Below are 23351 nucleotides of genomic sequence, written 5' to 3'. Positions count from 1 at the left end.
AAAAAGTTTCCTTAAAAATTTCTATTCATCAAATATTAAGTTCACTGAACATGCTTTGCATCAACACACTTCAGATTCTATTGTGACGTGGTTGTGATGTATAGACAGATTTCGTTTTTGAGACTTGTACTATACCTACTTTGGATATGTATTAAAATTTCGATACATGCAATTTTTTGTTACAATAACTACTATCACGTAGTTATGGGATAATCAAATTATTAGAGAAACTTTTATAATGGTAGAGATTATTATTTATGTATTTCATTTTAAATGAATCGTAATAAAGTAAGATATGATTTAGATATGGGATTATAAACGCTAGAAAAATAATAGCGTATTATTTGATTAACTTAAGTACTCATGTCACCGACATTGTGTCATTGACATTTTCGCGCATTTTTAGTTACTTCTACAAACAAAACGGAAGCGGTAATAGCCTAGTGGGCAAAGGCTTCGGTTTCTCTTCTGCGGTGCCGACTTTGTTCCCCGACACGTACCTCTAACTCTTCTGAGTAATGTGCTTTTCAAGCAACTAAAATCACTTGCTTCAAAGGTGACGGAACATCACATCGTGAGGATAACGTGCATGCCTCAGAATTTTTCATATTATTCTCATTGGCGTGTGAAGTCCACCAATCCGCACTTGGCAGACTACGTAAGCGTTGTGGACTACGGTTACCCTTTTTATTCTGAGAAGAGACCCGTGTCCAATATTGGGCCGGTAATGATTTGATAATCGTATTGAAGCAGACTACCCACTTATTACGCCTTCATACATCAAAAGCTTAATTTTATTAAAAAATTAACCGTTACATTAGTAGATTCAATTAAAAAGACGTGGTGTTTGTATTATCTTTGTTTATAATTATTTATTTACCAAAAGAGTATACAAACACTACGTCAGACCATGTCTCAGACATTTCGTGGTTTCACCTAGGATATCTACTGAATCAGTGTTGCAGTATTCCTTGGCAGGTACCTACTGGTAATAGTACTACAACACAGACAGTGTATATAGAGCTATGGAGGTGACCAATTGACAACAAGGACGCAACGTACATTTTAATAATTTAAGTGTTTTCATTTTTCTTTTTTCTCTCTATTATTTTTTATAATTATTTGTATGTCACTTATTAATAATAATTCCGAGTGTCCGGGGAAAACTTAACGAATGGTTAGTCTACACTCACGTATCACGAACGGCCGAATAGGGCACGCAGTGTTATAACCGTGCCGGCGGCGTCTGAGAAAATAATGCCATATACCATGATTTAATATTGCGATTGTATTTTTAGCTATGGACCACTTTTACTTTGATATAAAGATAATTTGTATTCGTAAAGTTACGCTAGAAAGTGTTCACCAGCACTTAGCTACGGTGTGTATTCGAAAACTACGTACGCAGCCTTGTTGACGTGTTGTTTTAAGTGGGAGGTCCGAGTTCGATCCCAGGCCCGCACTTTAACTACTTTTCGGTGTTTTAACAATAATAATAAATATACTACGACAATACACACATCGCCATTTAGCCCCAAAGTAAGCGTAGCTTGTGTTATGGGTACTGAGATAGCTGATGAATATTCTTTATGAATATAATACACATAAATACTTATAATATACAGATTATCACCCAGACACTGAAAAACATTCATGTTCATCACACAAACACTCTCCAGCATGCCCTGGGATCCCCCATAGTGTTAACAATCCGCACTTGCCCATCATGGTGGACTACATTCTAAACCCTTCTTATAAAGAGAGGACGCCAACAATACCGGCATTAAAGATGGTGGGGTTGAAATTGTTTCTGCGATACAAGCATATGGAGTATACAAAAAGTGGTATTCATTTTAACAACGCTTCGGAATATACACCATTATATATAATTCCGTCCCTCCGATGAACTGTTCCTACACGTCAAAGTTTATTAAGCAAAATTATCATCTACATATTACAAAAACATTCGATGTAAATAAACTCGTGAAACATAAAGGATTCAAGCCACACCAAACAACGCAAGGATATCAGAAACACCCCCAAACGTATTCCACGTCCGACATACAGGCATAAATTATTCTGGTTCAATGACCCAGCCCACAGACGGACAGCCGAATGCTATCAACATGCGCGACTACGGACAGACATGACGAATGTAAGCGACAATAGAACAAATGCTTGGCGGCAATCCAGCCACGCAATTAGACTAGGTGACCTAAACTGTGACTCAGAACCATCATCCAGTATTCCGTGGAACCCCTTTTACTTCTCTCTCGTCATCGTCATGAGCATCGCAACTACTGCTGGGTCGTTCAGCAGAAGGATTCGGCTTTGGCTAGGATAGTATCCTACCGACAAAGGCGGCCGCTTATCGCTTTAGCATTCCGGTACAATGTGTGTAGAAACCGATTAGGGGTATATTTATCAATTTTTTAAATTAAACATTTTACATGCTATTTCTTATTACGCTTAATAGGAGTAATCTCCGACAATCATCTCTAAAGGGATCAAAACAAGAAATTATTCTACAGATAAAAAATAAAAATATATAAAATAGAGTTTGACGGCCGATTGGCGCAGTGGGCAGCGACCCTGCTTTCTGAGTCCAAGGCCGTGGGTTCGATTCCCACAACTGGACAATGTTTGTGTGATGAGCATAAATGATTGTCAGTGTCTGGGTGTTTATATGTATATTCTAAGTATTTATGTATATTATTCATAAAAATATTCATCAGACGTCTTAGTACCCATAACACAAGCTACGCTTACTTTGGGGCTAGATGGCGGTGTGTGTATAGTCGTAGTATATTTATTTATTTATTTATTTATAGAGAAAAGAGAGTATAAAAGATTTTGATGACTGCATAATTGCTCTTCGTCTACCGTTCTACGTCGCATCATAAAATCTCATATCTCAATGGAAATAAAAGTCATTGAACCATATTGCACTTTCCTTTTCCGCTAGACGTCCGTTTATTATGATAATGTGTATCGCGAAAGATTAAAACGCCATTATTAATTAAAGTAAAAAAATTAAAACATTGTTGAACATAGTAGCGGGTGATCAACCGTTTCGTCGTTTTTTCTAGAAATTTCTTATTATGCATAGTTCCGTTGTCTGGAAACTACGAAACTATGTACCTACATTTACCGAAAAATCGTATGATGTAGGTTCGACCTTTATTTACTACCTATTTTGTATTGTGGCATACTATAAATTGCATTTTGCGCCCGCTCGTTTCACTATTTGTACCCCATCTTTAAAGTTACCAACATCCCAAAGACACCGAGCTTTGCTTAAACTTATACGCAATTAATTAAGAATCTCCTCCTTAAAGTTTATTAAAGCTCGAATGCAGATTATAATTAACGCTAGAAATTCTGGCTTTAGTGGCAATAAATTGAGACATCAATCACTAATCAAATAGCCAGTTAAGCTAAAATACGAACCGGAGAGTGCATACTCATTAGTTTGCCACTTTACCGATAAACGTGAACAGTATCTTCACACTAGCTACTTATGACGCACGATTTAATTTGAGCCGATGATGATGATTTTTGAAGCAAAGCTTGGGACTAAGGCACGCACTTTTGGGACTTCAAAATTCTATACATCGGACTAAAAATAAAACGGTCGCGAGTGAGCAAATGAGGTAATATTCTATGAGATCATAAAATGGTGCTTGAAAATTACTGTGGTGTTTCGTTTGTTTTTAAATAAAGGAGTACCAGTAACTACAATATATTTTCTTATGCATATAGTTATATTCATAGGCGTGACTATAAGCATTTAGTTGATGGTCGTGGTGAGTTTAAAATCTTAACGTCAAACAAAATAGTACTGACTGATATAAATCATAATATTAATCATGTTTATAATCACAAGCGCAAAGCCAGTGTAGTTAATAGTGTTGTGGTAGCGTCGTGCATTTCATAAATGCATAAAAGCACTGCCTACCTAGAATTTCTCACATTACTCGTTTACGAGATTTCTCTATTTTAAGCCATCTGCCTGCTTTATCCTTCCCACTGGCTAATCTAGTAGGCTTAATCTGTATATTTCTCTATTCTTTGAGGCCATGCTTGTTCAGCAGAAATACATTACTGAGATTTATAATGATGATGAATAAACCGGTATTAGAAATAGATTCAAAAACGCAATATTGTCACATTCCTAATCAAAGGAGTCATAGAATTACTACGACTTCAAAATAGGCCCGTGTTGTTTATGCGCATAGAATAATGACATTAACATCTAAAAGTGGATATGCAGAAGAAACTTATCTAGTAAGAAATAAAAAAAATGCTAAAACTCATAAATAATAATAATAATGCCCATTTTAATTTAATCTTAATAGTATCACTTACTAAAACCTTTGTTAAGATAAGCCTTTTTTCCAATCACGCTTAGTCGCAAAATAAGCCGGTGTGAAAGCTCCGTTCATCCCAACGGAGATACAACGTAAACAAATGGTCATAGCTCTCGAAGTGTTTACAATCAATTTGAAATAGCTCAACCGTATCCCGTAGTAATGCAGCGGTTTAGAGAATTCAGTTGTAATTTAACATCGATCCCAATTGGTACAGCTTACAGGTTATCGAACTTTAAAACGGAAACAAACGTATCGTAGTTATAATCACAATCGATGGAGCAAGTCGTGATTTACAAAACAAAGTTCAATACAAATACAGTGAATGTTGGTTATGGTGATTCGAAAGTCAGATTAAAACTACACTACACTTACTGAGTACACTTTGCACCGCAACTTTAACACGAAATATCTTAATCTATACTTTTAATTATTATAATAAAACTGTAACGGGTCGAATTCGAATTTTTTTTTGGAGGGCAGTCTATAACCGATACTGAACCCAAAACTAATTTTTTTCATTAGTTTTTGTCTGTCTGTTTGTATATGAGCCGTGCATCACGCTGAAACTACTGAATATGAGTATTATTTAAGGTTGACTCATGCGCAGACGAAGTCGCGAGGGACTGCTAGTATAAATATAAAAATGAAGACTTCTATAGCGACAAAAAAAACGGCAAGTAATCTTCGTGAAAAGTTAACACAAAAAGTACGCTACATTCTGACACCTCAGACACAATCACAAAACCATCACAGACAAGACGTTAATATTCCTAAGAATTTCCAACCGCGCCTTCGACATTTACGATCTTTTCATGTTTCCTTTTGTCGTCTGTATCCTCTTTTTCAAAAGTATTTTATTTCTGTATAATTCCATATTTCCTATGGGAAAATTCCAGTTCAAAATTCCGCGTGAGTTGTAACATTTTGAATCCCCATAATGTCGTCACGTCTATTCTTCCGGAAGCAATGTTTTATTTGTTTTATGAGACAAGAGCTCTGGCGGACGAAACCACGTCTAAAATAAGTAAACACACCATAAACATAACTTTTTAAAACAAGTGATAATAAATAGCGTAGAGAAGGATGATGGAATGGAATAATATTATAGTCATTCAAATTGGGTTAAAACGCGGAATTTATAATTAACTAAATAACTATAACTTAAGTACTAAGATGCCGTAAAGTCTTTAGGGAGAAAAAAAACTACCCAAATTGAAGTTTAAGCACTTTCTTGATATTCATACATGACTAAAAAAATTGCTTTTTTTATCATACAAAGAATCGAAAGGACTTATTTGAAAGTTACGTTGATTTAACAGAAAATCATCAGCAGGAAACTTCCGAGCTATATAAGGCCGGCATAAAATTACAATCAAAGCATATTAACGAGCAATCATCAAGGTTGATTGAAGACGATGCAATTCTAAATGCATTTTCAATGTGAGAACTGAGAAATTAGTGTTTGCAACTTGATGGAAATTAATAATAAGTATCACTTATTACAGTCAATTAGGTTATTTATAACATAAATTAGTTTCTTTATTTGAATATTTATTTTTATGGTAACTGGCTTGCCAAGTTTAACAAGGTTCATTTATTTAGACTTTCAAGTCATAAAACATCTTTATGTCGGAAATATAAACAATTCAAGCCTTGAGATACTTTTGCCGATAGGGTTTCAATTCCATTAACTCAAAATGTCATGATTTAACATTTAAGCGGTAATAAGTCCTTCCTTTATACCGTAGGTGTAATAAATTATATTGATTGGTAAAAGGACATAGCTTGCCACATAGCTTTATTTGGAGTTACCAAGTAAGTCAAATCCTATAATTTTTTCCACAAAGAAATTATGCAAAATCCTTCATAAGCGTCGCCTATTAGCGCTGAAGAGTTCTCGAAGAACTGTTAATCCGATTGAAAAAATGCTACGATACTTATCTAGGAGTTAAGATTTTCACAATTCAGGAAATAAAGTTTGAAATATAAACTGGGTGAAATTAGTTATCTATGAACAATTATTGATTATAGTGATGAAATTGCATGATTAAAGAGTGTTTATTCAGGTATGACGTTACGTGATAATATGCTAATACATGGAAGTAGCAAAAACTTGCGAATAATCAACATTTCTCCGTTAGTGCAGTAAAAGTACTAAGTAGTAACTAGGGCAATTCAAATATAACGTGATGGATGTGTTGTACGACTAATATTATAAACGCGAAAGTGAAGTTTCATTTCTTTGTTCTAACTTCTAGCATGTTACTGGTATATAACTACTAACCAGCAGGGCTAGCATGGGCGGGGGACATTTTCTCCACGGGGAAAGGATATAACGTTTATCCCCTCACGCATTTATATCCACCCCCCGAGCATGGGCACACGGGTGGACAATATATCCACGGTGGATATAATAGGGGAAAGACGAACCCCCGGTAAATGTCACAAATTAATTATTCTAATCTGTGCTCATGGTTTTGACAAATAAATTTTTCGTTTTCTGTTTTGTTTTAGTTGTCTAAGTTTTTTATTGTTTTTTTTATCTATAAATGTTCCTCGTCTGCGGTTGTTTGTTTATATTATTTATTCTGGATTTTTCAAAGTGGTATAAAACCTACCTTTCGAGAAAATAAAATGAGTGCTAAAAAGGAAGTCTTCTATTATAAAATGTTTGAAAAGTGACTACCTATTGATTTAGAAGCGTACCTAATTAATGAATGTTTTACAGTGAAAGTAAACAGAGACGTTAATCATCAAGATCCAATCCTGTTCACATATCAAATTATTGATCTTGTACTATTTTATTTAAAGTTGTGCTTGCCTTTTTCTATGGCCCATTAGTTGACAAATTTGTGTTTATTCAGATCAAGAAGTAATAAAATACAATTGCAAATGTTGGTAGATTTCATGCCAACCCACAACCACCTTGCCACTGGGGAATTCACAGGAACTCTTAGGAGCCATAAGGGCAGACTCCCAGTGGCAAATCTTAGTCATTACTGAAGGAGCATGGGCCAGACGGGACGGTCAATCAGTGGAAACAGTTAAGTCAATTTTGCGGTAAAGTAAGCAAGTGCAAAAAATTTAAATTATTTATTAGTGTTGTTGGCATCAAACAAGTCTTGCATAATTTTTCTTTTATTTGCAGACGTGGCAGGACATTAAAAAAGCTGCAACAGCACGGGGACGCAGCACCACAGGCAACATATACATAGTATACATGTTGCTGTAAAGTCAACCAAGTGAAGAATTTATTTATTTTCCAGAGTAGGTATAGATGGAAGAATGCAGGATGCTCATTTATCACACAAAAATAAATTAAAAAGGATGAAAAGGTTAATTTAGAAATTTTATTAATTAAACTATGTATTTATAAATCTTTCTCTTTTTTGTCGAGCAACTGTTAACAATCTTGTTTGATCCATATTTGATGTCTGATGTCGTTCTTCGCTCGTATTTACAAAATTTACTGTCATTTGCTCCATTAGAGTTCTGAAATATACAAATTATATTATGCTCAATACTGTTGACCCAAATTAGTAGGGCAAATTGTATGTGAAAATGTAGGATTAATGATTTATAAGGAACCATTATTATAAGATATAATTTTATAATATTACCAAACATTAATGTGCCCAATAATAATAAGTTATGGGAACTTAAATATTATTTAAAGTATATATTTACAATACACGCCTATAATGATGCATAATATTATAAAGTGTTATGCAGGCATATATAAGTGGAGATGCTTTTTCGGGACTGTAATGAAGCACCCAGTCAATCCCCAAGCTGCGAAATGTGTCTTTGAGGTACCTATTGGCCCTTTCCACACAGTTTCTTACTTGGCAGTGCCAGTTTGTGTACTTCTCTGCAGAACTATTTGGTGCAGCTTCTAAATCCAGAGTCATCATCCAAGGCTCTAGAGCATAGCCTGAGTCCCCAATAAAATTCTACTTTGTTATTTAAACATGTAAATTAATTCCTACTTGTTTTGCTTTTTCAGACTTTCTCCAAGATTTTAATAAAATGTTGAATAGAAATATATGCACAATCCTACACTGTAATTTGGACGTGATGATTAACCCATGCCCATGTTAAATAATTTATCAGACATTTTTTTTTGTATTTTCTTATATTTCATTACTAAATACAGTATCTACTGCCAAGTTTTTGTACTAATTCCGCAAATAAACAATTTTATTACAATGAGACATTGTTTTTTGTATATTCATATAAATAATTTACCAGACTAGTCGTATACAACATATGCAGCAGAATCCTAGGCATGTAATTTCTAGGTAATTATGAGGAGTATAATATAATGATATAGGTAGGTGTGTAACTTTTTTTGATTTGCATTGTTTCCCTTTTATACTAGTAAATGGCAACAATAAGTAAAGTTTTGAAAGTTTGCACATTTTATTTAAAACATACATAAGATGTAGTACTGTCCGATTCTACTTTCATACAGCTGTATCTTTTCATATTTTACTTTAGAGTTAATAAATATGAATTGGTCATGGACACACACCACAATCTGTAAAACATATTTTAAAATTATTAACTTACTTGATTGTTTAAGTTTTTGATAAACTCTAGATCTAAATAATTTGTCTTTACCAGTTGAACATCTATCGTGGATCTCCAGAGTCTGTTCCCGGGAATAATATCTACTTTGGCATTAGTCTAAAATGAAATGAAAAATAATTAAAGTACCTAGCATTGAATATCTTTGCTATGTACTTATACTGAAGTACTAAGTACTGACTAATAATTTTATTATTAAAGTAAGTATATCTATATTTGATGAGTGGATGTCTGCCATTGCCAGACGGGTGATCAGTCCTATGTAAGGACCATTCCACCCTATTCCCCATGTTTGAGACACAGGTTTTACTGGTGTCCCGGCAGGGTCCCCCCTGAAACCTACCAGTATGCTTCTTTTTAAACCTACGTTCATATATAGATGATGTCTTTTCACTTGTCACAAGGTGATTTTAGGTACTTAATAACAACTTACTTTTATGTGCACTGGTAGTCCATCGACAGCATTTAGTGGTTAGTGCCTCTTTAAGGTCCTCGCACGAGTACAGCACACAATTTTTACCCATCCGAAACAAGTGTTGGAACTCTGCATCGGGAAATTCGAACGGATTACTGGCGTCACGTATAGATCGCCGGTGTAATTTTCGTTCAGATTTCTCCATTTCACTTGAATAATAAGAGCCCCAGAAAGCACGAGACATGTTTTTTTCGACTTTAATTCGTTAACAGAATTTTAAACCCACGTCTAAGGACGGGGATAAAATTGTCTCTTTCAAATGTCAAAAAAGGATAGTCTTTCCCCTTTCATTTTTTCCCATGCTATGGGCGGGGGATATATATCCACGAGAAATGTCAAACGGGGATAAATTTATCCTCTCCCCTGTTGCCGTGCTCTGGCAAGGGGAAAAGATAATTATATCCCTTGATAGAGGATATAATCGGGGGATATAATTTATATCTCCTGCCCGTGCTAGCCCTGCAGGGTCTGTTTATTATTCAAAACCGATTTGACAGGCTGCAAGTTTATGCCACTGTTCAAATGATTTACGACAAAATTGCAGATAAGATTTTAAAGAAATTTTGAAGATGTAACTAGGAATGCAAGACTTATTGTCTGTCTGCATTAAGATTTCAACAATTATTATGGTCTATGATTCAAATACCTACTAATATTATCAATGCGGCGATAGCCTGTTGGTTAGGTTAGGCTTCGGCGTCCTTTTCGTGGGAGCCGAGTTCAATCTCCGGCTAGCATTTTCAAGTTTTCGGGAGTTACGTGCGTTTTATAACAAATTAAATATTACTTTAGGTTTTCCAAAACTTTTTCGATCGCGCGTGTAGTCTTACAAACCACGCTTGGCCACTGCTGTGGACGACGGGTCTTTTTTTGAGGTATTTTTTATTTTATGTGATTGATGATAATTATAACTGCGTAAGCGTGAAGCGTTGATAGCCCAGTGGATAGGACTTTGGCTTAATTTTTGGGGGGCCAAGTTCGAATTCCAGCACACCTCTACTTTTCAGAGTTGTTTGCGTTTTAACCAATAAAAATATCACTTTCTTCAACGGTGAAGGAAAACATCGTGAGGAAACCTGCATGCTTCAGAGCTCTCCGTGAGGTTCTCAATGGTGTTTGGACTCGACGAATCCTAATTCGACGAATTTTTTTTTTGCACAGAAATTTTTGAGCCGGTGAGTGACAGGATACTTCATATCCCGGAAAAATGCACGATTGCTGTTAGATAGATCTATATATAACTCTTCACTCTTAGCCCAAAAACATATTTGGAGATGCAAATAAGCACAATTAATAAGTAAAAAACTTATAATAAGGATAATATTAACTTTTACATTGCTTTGGATATGTTGGAGGTTCATTTTAGAACTGCATATTATATTCTATCTAATTAGTCAAATCATATTCGCTTAGGCGAAGTACGTTGGGTTTTATTATAATGAGGTACGGGTAGTGCAAGTTAAAATGCAATTTCGCTTTCCATTCTCTTGAGGGAATTTTCCAGGCCTTTCTAAGTCGATGCAGCGGCGACTGCTTTAGTCCCTAGGTTTAATTGTGATAACTCCCCAATGGCGACAGTTACGCGGATAAAGACGCATTTCATATTGGGAAATAAATAAAAAGGTCTAAAATAAAACCTTTTTTTTTTTTTTCAGACAGAATAATCTAAACTGAACCTAATTCATCTTCCTGGCACCTGTCCGAGCATCTAACATTTTGAATTAGAAGGTAGCCGTTGTGATATTATGAGAACTCCAAAGTTTTAATGGGACAAGACAGAGCAAATATGATGGGGTAGTGCTAGCCGCAGCCAAAGCTTTAACCAGAGTCAGACAATTCAGAAACTATAAACTCAATAACTGATCCCTGGAATTTATTAGCAAACTCTGGTCCTTAAATTTCTAACACTATAGTGCATATTTCAGCGCCACACATACATTTTTCATAATAACTATAAAATCTCCCTAAAATTGTATATATTTCCAGGGCTTCACATCGTGTGTATGTAAAAGATGGAAGCTTTCCTATGCAATATTGCGTCGACGTCGTTGTAGACCCGAACATAGATGGTTACGACAAAGTAATAAGAAACACACAATAGACTCTAGTCGGGTGAAAGGGTTCTCTACGGAAAGGATTTGAAGTGCACCATAAAAACCATCTCTAATCAGTAATTGCCCATCAGTTATGGCCGAGATTGTCGTTGGCCCTCTATTTCTCAGTAGTTACGTACTACAGTAGCAATCCCTTTTCCACTTATTCTACATTTTTGACCCGGTACTTTCTTCTCATCATCAATTGACTGGTCTACGTTCAATATTTATAAATATATTTTATAATTTTTATTAGTGTTTTTACCTACACTTGAGGAATTATTTATTTTATTTTTATATGCATTTTAAATTTATAAAATTTTTAAATATGTTCAATATTTGATGAAAAAGCTGACGGATATTATAAAAAGTTTGCTATAAAGGCGATGTATGTTACTTTTTTTTGTACGGTATGCTACGGTAAATATAGCTGCTTAAACATGAAACATTTTTAACTATAGTTTTTTTTGAACAGTTTTGTCTGTCAAAAAATCATTAAGGCGGTAAAGTGTCATGTCGTTTATCTATACACGAGTATATAAAAGAGAAAGTGTGTTGGTATGTTCCGAAACGGCTGGACCGATTTCAATGAAACTTTCAGGGAATCTCCGGATTGACCTGGCGAGAAATCCTGTAAAGTTTGGTGACGATCGGAGCACTCCTATTTTTGAACTGTCAACCTGTCAAATACAGCTTTTATTTACTATGATGATATTCTATTGTTGGGTGTACATGGGTGTAGATAATCATCTTCACCCGCTCGAGAAGAGAATAGGAGAGAAATAAATGAATAATAATATATTATGAGACTTAAATTAAAAATTTAATGATGTAAGTTCATTGTTTAAATAAAATAAAGCAAAATCTAGCCCGGCGAAGCTGGCTGGGTAGGCTAGTATTTGATATTTCTCTCGACTGTTGTGTTGGCACCTATAACTATCATGGTTGGTCTAGAGAAACACTACTAAAAAATTCAGACAACAAAAGCGGGGTTGCCGAAAGTTTCTCAAGATATCAAACAACAAATTATGAAGATACGTGACCGACAACGTGAACTATTGACAAAAAAATTACAAACTGTCAGCTTACGGAAAACTCTATACTAAAAATCGGTCAAATAATTGATTAATATTAGTTATTTTTTTATTACTAAAGTAAACTTTTAACCAATACTCCGGATTTCTCAATTTTTTTAAGAATTGGCCCAATACGAAACATCTCCATTGCTTTCATTGCGCCTATGTTCATACGAAACCTAGGAATCGCCTAAATCTAATGCCTTGTGATGTAGTCATGTCTATAGAATAAAAAACGTTTCACCAACTCGTAGGGAATAATTATTGGTCAAAGTCAGGTGTATGCCTAGAAATATCTATAGATTCATCATATTCAACCCAATACCGGCCCACTATTGGGCACTTCTGATTCTCCTCTGACAATGAGATGCGTTAAGGCCGTAGTCCACCACGCTGGCCCAGTGCGGACAGGTGGATTGGGTGAGTGCACTTGAAAGGCAGTCGCCAAAGATGCCGAAGAGGCGGAAACAACAACCAAGAGAAGGCCAGGATTGCAGCAACTAAGAAGGACAGAGGCCTTTTGTATTTCTACAAACCAGGATCTTGTCCAGCGTTGGGCGTTCCAGTGTTGGATATTAACAACGACCAAAGTAGAATCTGATGAGGGAAGATACGCGTCAAAGATAAAACGTGTTAACTTAAAGAGGTAGGGCTTATATATAACTAGTAGAGAACAAGGATGTGACAGTTACATAAAACTCAATTACAGCGTACAGTGTAGAAACTGCTAAGTCACATAACCATATGAATTTGTTAATCGATGATAATTGGCAGAGTATCCCAACGACGCATCATTACCTCTCTTAAGACAAAATAAATAACAATTTACGTTACCAAATGTGGCAAATAGTCTAACTAAGTCAGAATCTAATAACGACATCCTATGGGGAAAAAAAGCATATCCAAAATTTTCGTTTTGTATATTGTACTCGGAAATGCATACGTCTAAACACTATAAAATGGAAAAGCAACAGTTTTTTATTTTTTATTTTCAGTTTTAGAATAGAATTAGATTAGAATTTGTTTATGTTTACAAACATAAATATATGAAGTAAATAAAGGAAAGTTTATCTCTTCCAGCCACTCCCGAATATAAGTAAGATGATTTTATAATGTGGTATCTAAGGTCAAATATACGTACAATAAAATATGCTATTGCATCTACATATTAACACGATTGATACCCTAGTGACTTCGACCTCTCATCGGGGGGGTGCCGAGTTTGAACTCTGTTCGAACCTTTAACTTACCGGAGTTGTGTTTTTCATACAATTAAATATCACTTGCTTCGCATTTCCAGAGTTCTCTATAGTGGTCTCCAAGGGTGTATCAAAATGTACTTGGCCAGACGTACGCCCTATTAAAGCTCATCTCATTCCGAGAAGAGACCCGTGCTCTTTCGGACGGTAACGGGTGGACAAAAACAACTGAGTCAATCCATCGAGTATTTTCGAGTTTTGTGAATACTAACTTACTGGTAGGAAGCTGATTTTTTAAATACATACGAGTATATAGAGAGATAATTTCCATACATCAAAGTTCGAAACGCTTGACACAAATCGCCAAATCGTAACACGAATAACGCTGAAGGTTTCACGTGGATTGGATTTAGCCGGTGTTACATTACAGTAAGTGCAATCAGGTGTAATAAAAAAAACGCTTTTGTCGGGTTTCACTACGAGAAAAACTAGTGACTCAATACTAATCACAAGGACATTAGCACAAGTGTTTTGTGTACGTGCTGAACTACCAGCTGTTTGCGTATAGAGCGTATTTTCACTTTTTAATTAACCTGGCGTTCGAATCGAATTACCATTATAACATCTTGCGCACAAATTGTACCTTGTTATACATAGAATACACTCCCTTATAAGTTTAACATGACTTGTATATCTGTTGTCTTGAGCTGTTTTTAACGCCTTTGGTTGCCTGGAAGAGATCGCTATGTAGCGATAAGGCCGCCAAATTGTATACCTTTTGTTAAATTTTTACTTTTAATTTTTTATGTTTATGTGGTGTACAATAAAAGTGTATTCATTCATTCATTATATCTCCGTATGACTGTTATGGTGGGAGGCTTCGGTCGTGGCTAGTTACACCCCACCGGCAAAGACGTGCCGCCAACCGATTTCAAGTTCCGGTACGTCTTAGAAAAAGCGATTCGGGGTATGGGTTTAAGGATTTCGCTGTATGAAAACTGGCATGGCAGCATAGTTAGGGCGTAAAGCAAGGACAATAATAATCTTTGTTAGGATAATAAAATTCGCGCAAAATTAAAAATATACAGTATGCAGTAAATTCAACGCATTTTGAAAGTTTCGTCGTCCATTCGATCAAGACTGGTCAGTAAACTATATAGTTATAAGTAACATATATAGGCCGAATTTATACTGACTGAATAATAAAGTGTTACACAAAATGTAACAGGTTACCAGATCTACGCCCACGTGAAACAACTGCGTGTCTTGCAACATTTTCCTTGTTCGGCAGACGGTAAATATGCAGAAGTGGTACCTACCTCGACGGTTTATCGCTGTACCGAGCCTTTCGAACTAACGACAGGCTTTTTCCAACCGACTTCCAAAAAAGGCAGCTTCTCAATTCGACGCGTAACGTCTTTAAACCGATTTCTCCTTCTGTAACCAATACTTGGTCGATTTTCGTCGTCGTTCGATTCTTAGAGTAGGTAGGATATTCTCTCCGATTAATTAATTTGTTTAGACAGTTTTAAGCATCATCCATACCTAATAGTTAAGATTAGCGTCAAAGTTTTATAAAATCTGGTGTCTGCATCGCAAGACATCGTAATAACTTGCATTGCAATTATCGCAAGACGACAGGTTTCATGAGACTTTTGAGACAACTCCTAGGACGACAAAATGAAGGTGTACATACGAAAATTCAGCTTATTATCTCTGATTCCGCTTTAACCCCTTTTTATGCTAAAAAATTGGGCTATAATAGGAATAGTTTTAAATGATTTTCTTCGCGTTTTCTATTACCACATGATACGAGTATATCATTTGGCGGCATCATTTTAACGACTATTATCACATGTAAATGATAATAACCGATGGTTAATGTAACGAACGTGTTCTCTCTGAGATTTCCTTGATTCCAGGTTGGGATTTTTTTCCCAACTCTGTACCTACGATATAAGATATTTACAACTTAAAAATAATAGGCCGCACTCACTAGTCCAAACTTTAGATCTATCATTATATATAAAAAGCTACCTAAACTTTTAAAAGACGAAACGAAAGAAGTTGATTTTAAGCGAAAATAAAAACAATGGTTAATACAAAAGTGTTTTTACGTTTTCAAAGAATTCCTAGCTGAAAAGACCTCAATACCACGACATCCTACAACACATTTCACAATAATGCACTATAAAATGAAGGTTTATATTATTATTATAATTAATATCAATCTTTATCTTTATTATATCCATTATTCCTATTTTAAGTGTTATATAAAATTAAATAATTACAATCTGACGATTAGCAATAACCTTTGACATACCTATTTTAAATATTACTATCTGACTGTCATTTGAATTTTAATCTAATGTAATTATTTAATATTTTAATCTTGTAGTGTAACCATGAAAAAGAAAAGTAAATAATTTTGTTTGCAACGCCCTGACATGGTCTCATGTACCTACATAATACCAAACTATATGAAATAAATATTTCTGATAAATATCTAACAAATTTTTTCGACACGGTAGTTAAACCTGTAATCTGTTTTGACCTGCAATCTGCGCTCGATCATGAAAATTGACTTGCTAACAATCAACCTACGAACTTCATAAGATCTTACGGCATAGGATAACGTCTGTAGTAAGTAAACTTTTCAAGCCTACCAATCCGCGCATTGCAATCGTGGACTATAACGGCCTAAATCCTTCTCATTCCGAGAGGAGACCAGTGCTCTGTAATGAGGTGATGATGAAGGATATGATGATGATTTTCTACTATAATTTTAACATATATCATAGCATAGCAAAGTGTATGATTTTAACATATCATAACATGTGCACAAATGTGCTGAAATTCTGAAAATAAATTATTTTTACAAAACTGAATTCAAGGATACTAAAGTAAAACAATGCATTTTGATTGTACAGCTTTTTCGAATTTGGGATATCAATCGGACCATTCATGACGTTCCTTATGCCCGCTATTCTTCCAAGTAGCTGTACTGAAGCGAATGTTTTAACTTTTTTTATACGTATAACGGTTGTCGAGCAATTTTTTTGTTCTTATTTCCTTAAAAAATAATTCCACAATACCATTCGCAGCAGTTCCATTCACTCACGACTCATCATTCATCGTGGAACGTGTAAATAAAACACAAATGACGCGACTTAATGAGAGAATTCCTATTATGTCTATTTCAACCATATTATCTAGATCTGGGCGGAAAAATGAGACTTCAAGTCCGGCGGCCTAGTTAGAGCTTCATATGACACACAAAGTATCGAGGTTGATATGACATATAGCCTATCTACAGTACAGACTGTGACAGTACATAAAAGGGCATAAGAGCCATTTGTGGGATACTATCTCGTAGCATGAAATCTATTTCCGCAAAACAATGACTAAGGTTACTGTGTTTTTATTGTAATTAATTTATACTCTTTTTTTGTTCACCACAAGTTTTAAGATTTCAAGGATTCCCCATCCTATAAAATAAGAAAACCTTTTACTATATTGTTTAGACTTAAGATTTTTGGAATTAAACATTATTATTATTATTATTATTTGTTCACCACAACAGTTACAAGTAGGGTTGCCAGACGGTCGGGAATTGGCGGGATTCTCCCGAATATTTGTATGTCCTCCCGACTCCCGACAAAGCAAATAATCTCCCGAAAAACAAGTTCGATAATTTTAAGTTCACATTTTCGTCAAACGAAACTTGCAAACAACACTCAAAAAATATGACAAATACTTATGGCAAGAACAAAAACAATAAATATGCTCATTCGGTTCTTATCTTATGTGTCACAAATACCTACTATCTACAGTGCAATGCAAAAATATTTTTAATTCTCCCGACCAAAGCCGAAAAATCGGTTATTGATCCCGATAACAGGAAGAATCGATCTGGCAACCCTGGTTACAAGTTAAGAGCAGACAGGAGAGAAAAAAGAAGATTTTTTTTCTTCCACTTGACTGCAATCTCAACTGCTGATAGGTGTTGATTTAGTCTGAGATGGTAACGGGCTTACCCATTAGTTAGTTGACTGGCAGTTATAAACTCGTACCCCTAATCGGTTTCTACGCAACATCGCGCCCGAACGTTGAATCGCTTATCGGCACGTCAGAACTACCTAGGGTTACCAGTTCCAATCAAATTCGAAAAATGTTTTGCCGTAAGATATAATTAATAACAGTGTAATATAAAGTGTTGAAATCAGTAAAATAAAGTTAAGTTTACGAGCAAACGCAATAGAAGAACAAGCAACACAAGGTTGTGTTCGAACATACTTTTTCGAAAAGTTTACAATGAAAATCAATATACTGAATGGAACGTTAGCTGTAATAAAAAACACATTAGCCGAAGCTATTATGATCCGACCCCCGTGACCTATCAAGGACGTTAGTAGATACCCGTACAAACTGATACGTATGGGGTGTCAATAACCCAATAAGATGGTACGAGTGCCATCGGACGGGGCTGTTGTTGGGGCCCAGCGACTTTTAAATTATCATGTTGTCCGAGGCCTATAATAGGAAATTGCCCTATACGTGTGGTCCTGTGTTACCTAGGATTCTAAATCACTGCACCGATTGTGACAAAATATGTCACCGAAATAGCTCGCATCCTGAAGAAAGATATAGAATATTTTTTAGCCTAAACATTTCCCGCAGAAAAAAATCGGAAAATATTGCGAGCAACTGTTAGTTTTAAATAATACCTAAAAAAATCAAAAAAGCTTTAAACAATACCACACTAGTGATATTTTGAGCAATTACTGGGATAACTTACATAGTTTTCTGGAACCCCTGTAAATTACACATTTCAGCTACGCGGTGGACTATCAACGATGGAACACGTATGTTTTCTACAAGTATTTTCTTACGAATGTAGATAGCTGCCTTTAATAAGCATAGGATCACACTATTCAACTAAGGACTTCCAAAAAACCTTCCTAACCCTATTTTAAGTCCTAATTTCTAGCTTCAGTGGTATGATGTAGTGTTGCCCAAATTCAGTCTTGGTCTTGCAGTCTTGGTCTTGTTCTTGCGTTTTTGCAAGACCAAGACCAAGAACAAGACCGCGTATTTTTAGCAAGACCAAGACCAAGACTGACCGTGCAAGACTTGAGCAAGAACAAGACATAGCCTGCAAGACTCTTGCGTCTTGCAGCTAGGACTTAGCGCTATTTCACGGAGTAGTTAGGTGTAACAGTTCGGTGTATAGGTAGGTAGGTACGCTTAGGAATTCTATGAGACGCAAAAAACTATATCAAAGAATATGAAAAACTGGACCTATGCGCATTACGACTAATACCATAAACATAGCGAATAAAAAAATATCTATTAAAATCAAACTGAGTGCATGCATAGTTATGTTTTAACCATCGGCACTTTGATAATGCGGCATCAACGGTTTTGTACTTACTTCTCAAAGAAATTTGCCGCTTTTCGGAAGTACATGGTTATGATACACGCGCCGGCGGCTTCTTTTGAAATCTAAAACAATCGTTGCCGCCGCGCCGAAATCATAACATTTGACACTATTCATGCAAAATAATTTCGAATTTTAAGAGTACCTACAGGTGTTCCAAAGAATAAATAAGTTTCAGATTGGTGATTTTAGATTGGTGGAGGACGCATGAGACAGAGTATCCGATTTTATCGAAAATGGCCCGTGATTTTCTCTCAATACCTGCAACTTCAGTACCTGCTGAGAGGTTATTTTCTAAAGCATCATTAGTAATTAGAAAACATAGAAATAGGTTAAGTGATGAGTCAGCCAGATGGTTACTTTGTATTAATTCTTGGTCAAAAGAATTGATATAAAGTATCATAACCTAATGATAAAGCTGTTGATTTGTGTTGTATTTTATTTTTTATTCAAATAAATGATAAATCGTAAAACTCTTTTATTAAATTTCTTATAAGTTGAGGGTTCAATCTCTTTCTAGACAGATAAGTATTGTTCTTTAAAATACAGTCAAGTTATTGTAATTAATTTGTTTTTTTACATGTTTTAGCAAATGTAAGCTTATAAATCATAAATGTTTATTAAGAAACAGTTACTTCCATGGAAAACGACATATAGGTCAGTTGATTTTTCGAATTTCTTATCAAATCTTCAGTTATTTATTAATCTGCTTGATCTTTACTATGGCTATGTTAATTCAAGCTCACAATGTTCCAATTCTAATACGTTTTTCTAAGATTTAAAGTAAACTTTAATAAATAGTAATAGACTAATAGGTAATTGCAAGACTTGCAAGACTCTTGCTGCAAGACCAAGACCAAGACCAAGACTGGGAGCGCAAGACCAAGACCAAGACCAAGACCAGGTGTATTGGCGCAAGACCAAGACCAAGACTGGCTAAGTCTCGTCTTGTTCTTGCATTTGGGCAACACTAGTATGATGCGACGATTTATGAAAAAATGCTTTTATTTTTGATTTTACTCTTAAATTTTTTGTATTTCTGCAAATTCTGCGAAAAATAAGGCGGCAAGAAACTCTTAGTAGTTGCTCTTTCCTAAGGTTCTTTACAAAATCAAAGATCGCTTTTACTCCCGGCTTGAAGAATACGGGTCAAGTGTATCTTGGAATCTAGGGGACCGATTTAGTTCAAAGTTATACTCATGAAAGACCAATCTGAGCACAGAATAGGTTAATAGCGAGAAACATTAGAGACTACAAATGAGATAGCTAATATAAAATAACTGTGATAAGTCGAAATTTTCTCGAAGGCGCGCTACCGCGGATCAAATAATATAAACTTAGACTTTGATTATTTCAAGCCCATTAATATCTCTCAGCTGGGCGCAGGTCTCTTCCCATAGGAGAGAGTTGCAGAGCTTAGTCCCACCACGCTCCTGTCGGGTTGGTAGGGTTTAGCAATAATTTAACCTCACTTTAAAGGAGCAATAAAAAAACGACCCGAAGCCGTCTTCTGGTTTCGCTGCTGAAGATACTTTGATTTCGTACCCAAAATACGGAGTCAAACAGGCTTTGGCTGAGCCAAGCCAGAATAAAAGCGAAGGGCAATTGAACTATAATAACCCGTCCTCTTTCTCTTTTTGTATAAAACACGTTTAGATTGAAGGTCATCCTTCATGAAACCTTTATTAAAATAAATTACATATTCTTGTCTTTTTCTCTATGCCCATATCTTAATCGAACTCCTATTGAGTATAATATTATTATCATAACAAAAGTATAATTAAATCTGTCAGATATATTATTTAAAAGCATTGTGGGTTTGGTAGCTAGGTATATTATTTAAAGCCACAGTGTATTAAAATAAGGTAGCCAGTCGACCGACAGGCTTAGAAATAATCTTCTACCATACGGAGATTGTCATTCAGTGCAACCTATTGATGCAGTGAAAAGAAAACTGTAGTTATAATATAGTATAGAACTCTATTTGGATTAATATTTGGCTGGGCATAGTAAGCTTTATAGATCTTAGCCTAAGGGCGTACGCTATACATCGTGGAGGTGTGTAGGTGCGTGCGGAACCGACACGAACCCGGTGTAAAAACCAATCGCTTGATATACAGACAGACTGACGTGTAGCACGCAGGCGTGTCTGTTTTGAAAAAAAAGTTTGAGCATATGGGATAGAAGCAGGCGTTAGTTTGCGGAATTCCATGATCTATTATGAGAATTAAGCCATATTTGCTGTACACTCCGCCAAAAGCAGGAGAATCTGTATGGTGTAATTTATAATTTCTTCAATCTTAATACCAAACAGTCTCCGCATGTTTTGCTCCGAAACCAGGGCATCCCTAGGAGATGTTTACTGTACAATGAATAATTGTTATGGAACAATTATTCATATTCATAATAGTTTTAGCAGATTTCTGTAGCAGGCGTCGCATCGGTTTTATAGGTTTTCACACCGGACTTGCGTCGGTCGTCCGAAGCGGATAACCGCTCTGAGGGAGTTTGAGCGTAAGCCCTTTTGACTGATAACACACAGCAACAATCGTTGAGTTAATCATAACGGTATAATGATATTTTTTTTTGAGAACAAAACAAAACAAAACAAAATAGAGAAATCTTTAAAAAATAAATAAAAAGCGTGTTGAAAAGAAAGGGGTGTGCGGCGGTACAACTGTTTAATGTTTCTTCGACCCGATGTAAACGTGCAGGAATCCAGTTTAAAACTTTTTTTCTATATCGTTCCCAAATCAATTCGTTGGACCCCACACCGAAATTGATAAAATAAACATAGGTTATTTAGAAGCCAGCTTTAAGAACTGTGCAGAAGTCCTTGACATATAATAACATAGAAACTGACTAAGAAAGCATTTTTCGAAAACGCATATCTAAATAACTTGTACAATAAAATACAATAAAACTGTTATCTCTTATATTACATCGTGCAAAAATTATTGGAATAATTGTGACCGAACTTTCGTAAATTTGAACAAGAACGAGTGAAGCTGAAGAGAAAAGTTAGAATAAAATAAAAAGACCATTCTATGTTATACCACTGCAATCTACTAAAATACAACTAACAATAGATGTTCCAATTGAAGTGAACGAATGGTGAAAGAGCGGACTGTAATACGAAAGGATTTGAACTACACTTGTGTTGGTTTATTATGTAGTTGTAGACTTTAATACCATTGTTGAATGCAAACTTGGGTTAGATTAAGGCCGATAAAATCTACAATGAAAACCTAATGTATCTAATGTAAATAAAAATATTCCCACCATTTAAATCTAAAATATTGCATGTTTTTTTTATGTACTGACCAAATATCTATTTTTAGGTATAAAAAGAATTTAACGATATTTTGAAAGGATTCGAAATCGCATTACCTAGTAATGACTCACTTTTTATAATTTTTTTATCATAATAATTATACTAAGTGGAGAACCATCACTTAAAAACAGCAACACTTCACAGTGTATGCGAGGAACATGTCCAACAAAGTGCCGCTCTGTGTCCATAAACGTAGCTTTTAATCCTCATGTGACTTCAATAACGCCGGCTACCACAACCATCAAACAAAGCAAACCTGCTTGGTGGCAGGAATAAGTATTGCTATTGCATTGCTATTACTTGCCCAGACAAGCTCTGTCACAAAAAGCTTCTATTGTTAAATATCTATCATTATGACGGCCTAGTGGCGCAGTGCGCAGCGACCCTGCTTTCTGAGTCCAAGGTCGTGGTTTCGATTCCCACAACTGGAAAATGTTGTGTGATGAACATGAATGTTTTTCAGTGTCTGGGTGTTTATCTGTATATTATAAGTATTTATGTGTATTTCATTCATAAAAAAAAAATATTCATCAGCTTTCTTAGTACCCATAACACAAGCTACGCTTACTTTGGGGCTAGATGGCGTTGTGTGTATTGTCGTAGTATATTTATTTATTCTCATTTGCCAATCATCATCAACATTATCATCATATTGTTAACATCCAACTGCTGGGTACAGGCCTCCTCTCTCAAAGAAGAGAAGGTTTTTAGATTGTAGGCCACCCTGCTCTGGGGTTTCAGGTTGGTGGGCTTTTAACATTTATTTTAAAA

At 35.4% G+C, this 23351-nt stretch overlaps 1 protein-coding gene across 1 annotated transcript in view; it reads right to left on the bottom strand.

Annotated features, from left to right (window-relative positions):
• The window catches only part of LOC120633655 (katanin p60 ATPase-containing subunit A-like 1), a 60728-nt gene that overhangs the window by 34940 nt on the left and 2437 nt on the right, over nt 1–23351 (bottom strand). The gene's annotated exons all lie outside the window — the stretch shown is intronic.

Source organism: Pararge aegeria, chromosome 22, assembly GCF_905163445.1.
Source record: "Pararge aegeria chromosome 22, ilParAegt1.1, whole genome shotgun sequence".
NCBI classification, from domain to species: Eukaryota; Metazoa; Arthropoda; class Insecta; order Lepidoptera; family Nymphalidae; genus Pararge; species Pararge aegeria.
The sequence above is the reverse complement of the archived record's forward strand: the minus strand, read 5'-3'. Positions and strand labels throughout refer to the sequence as shown.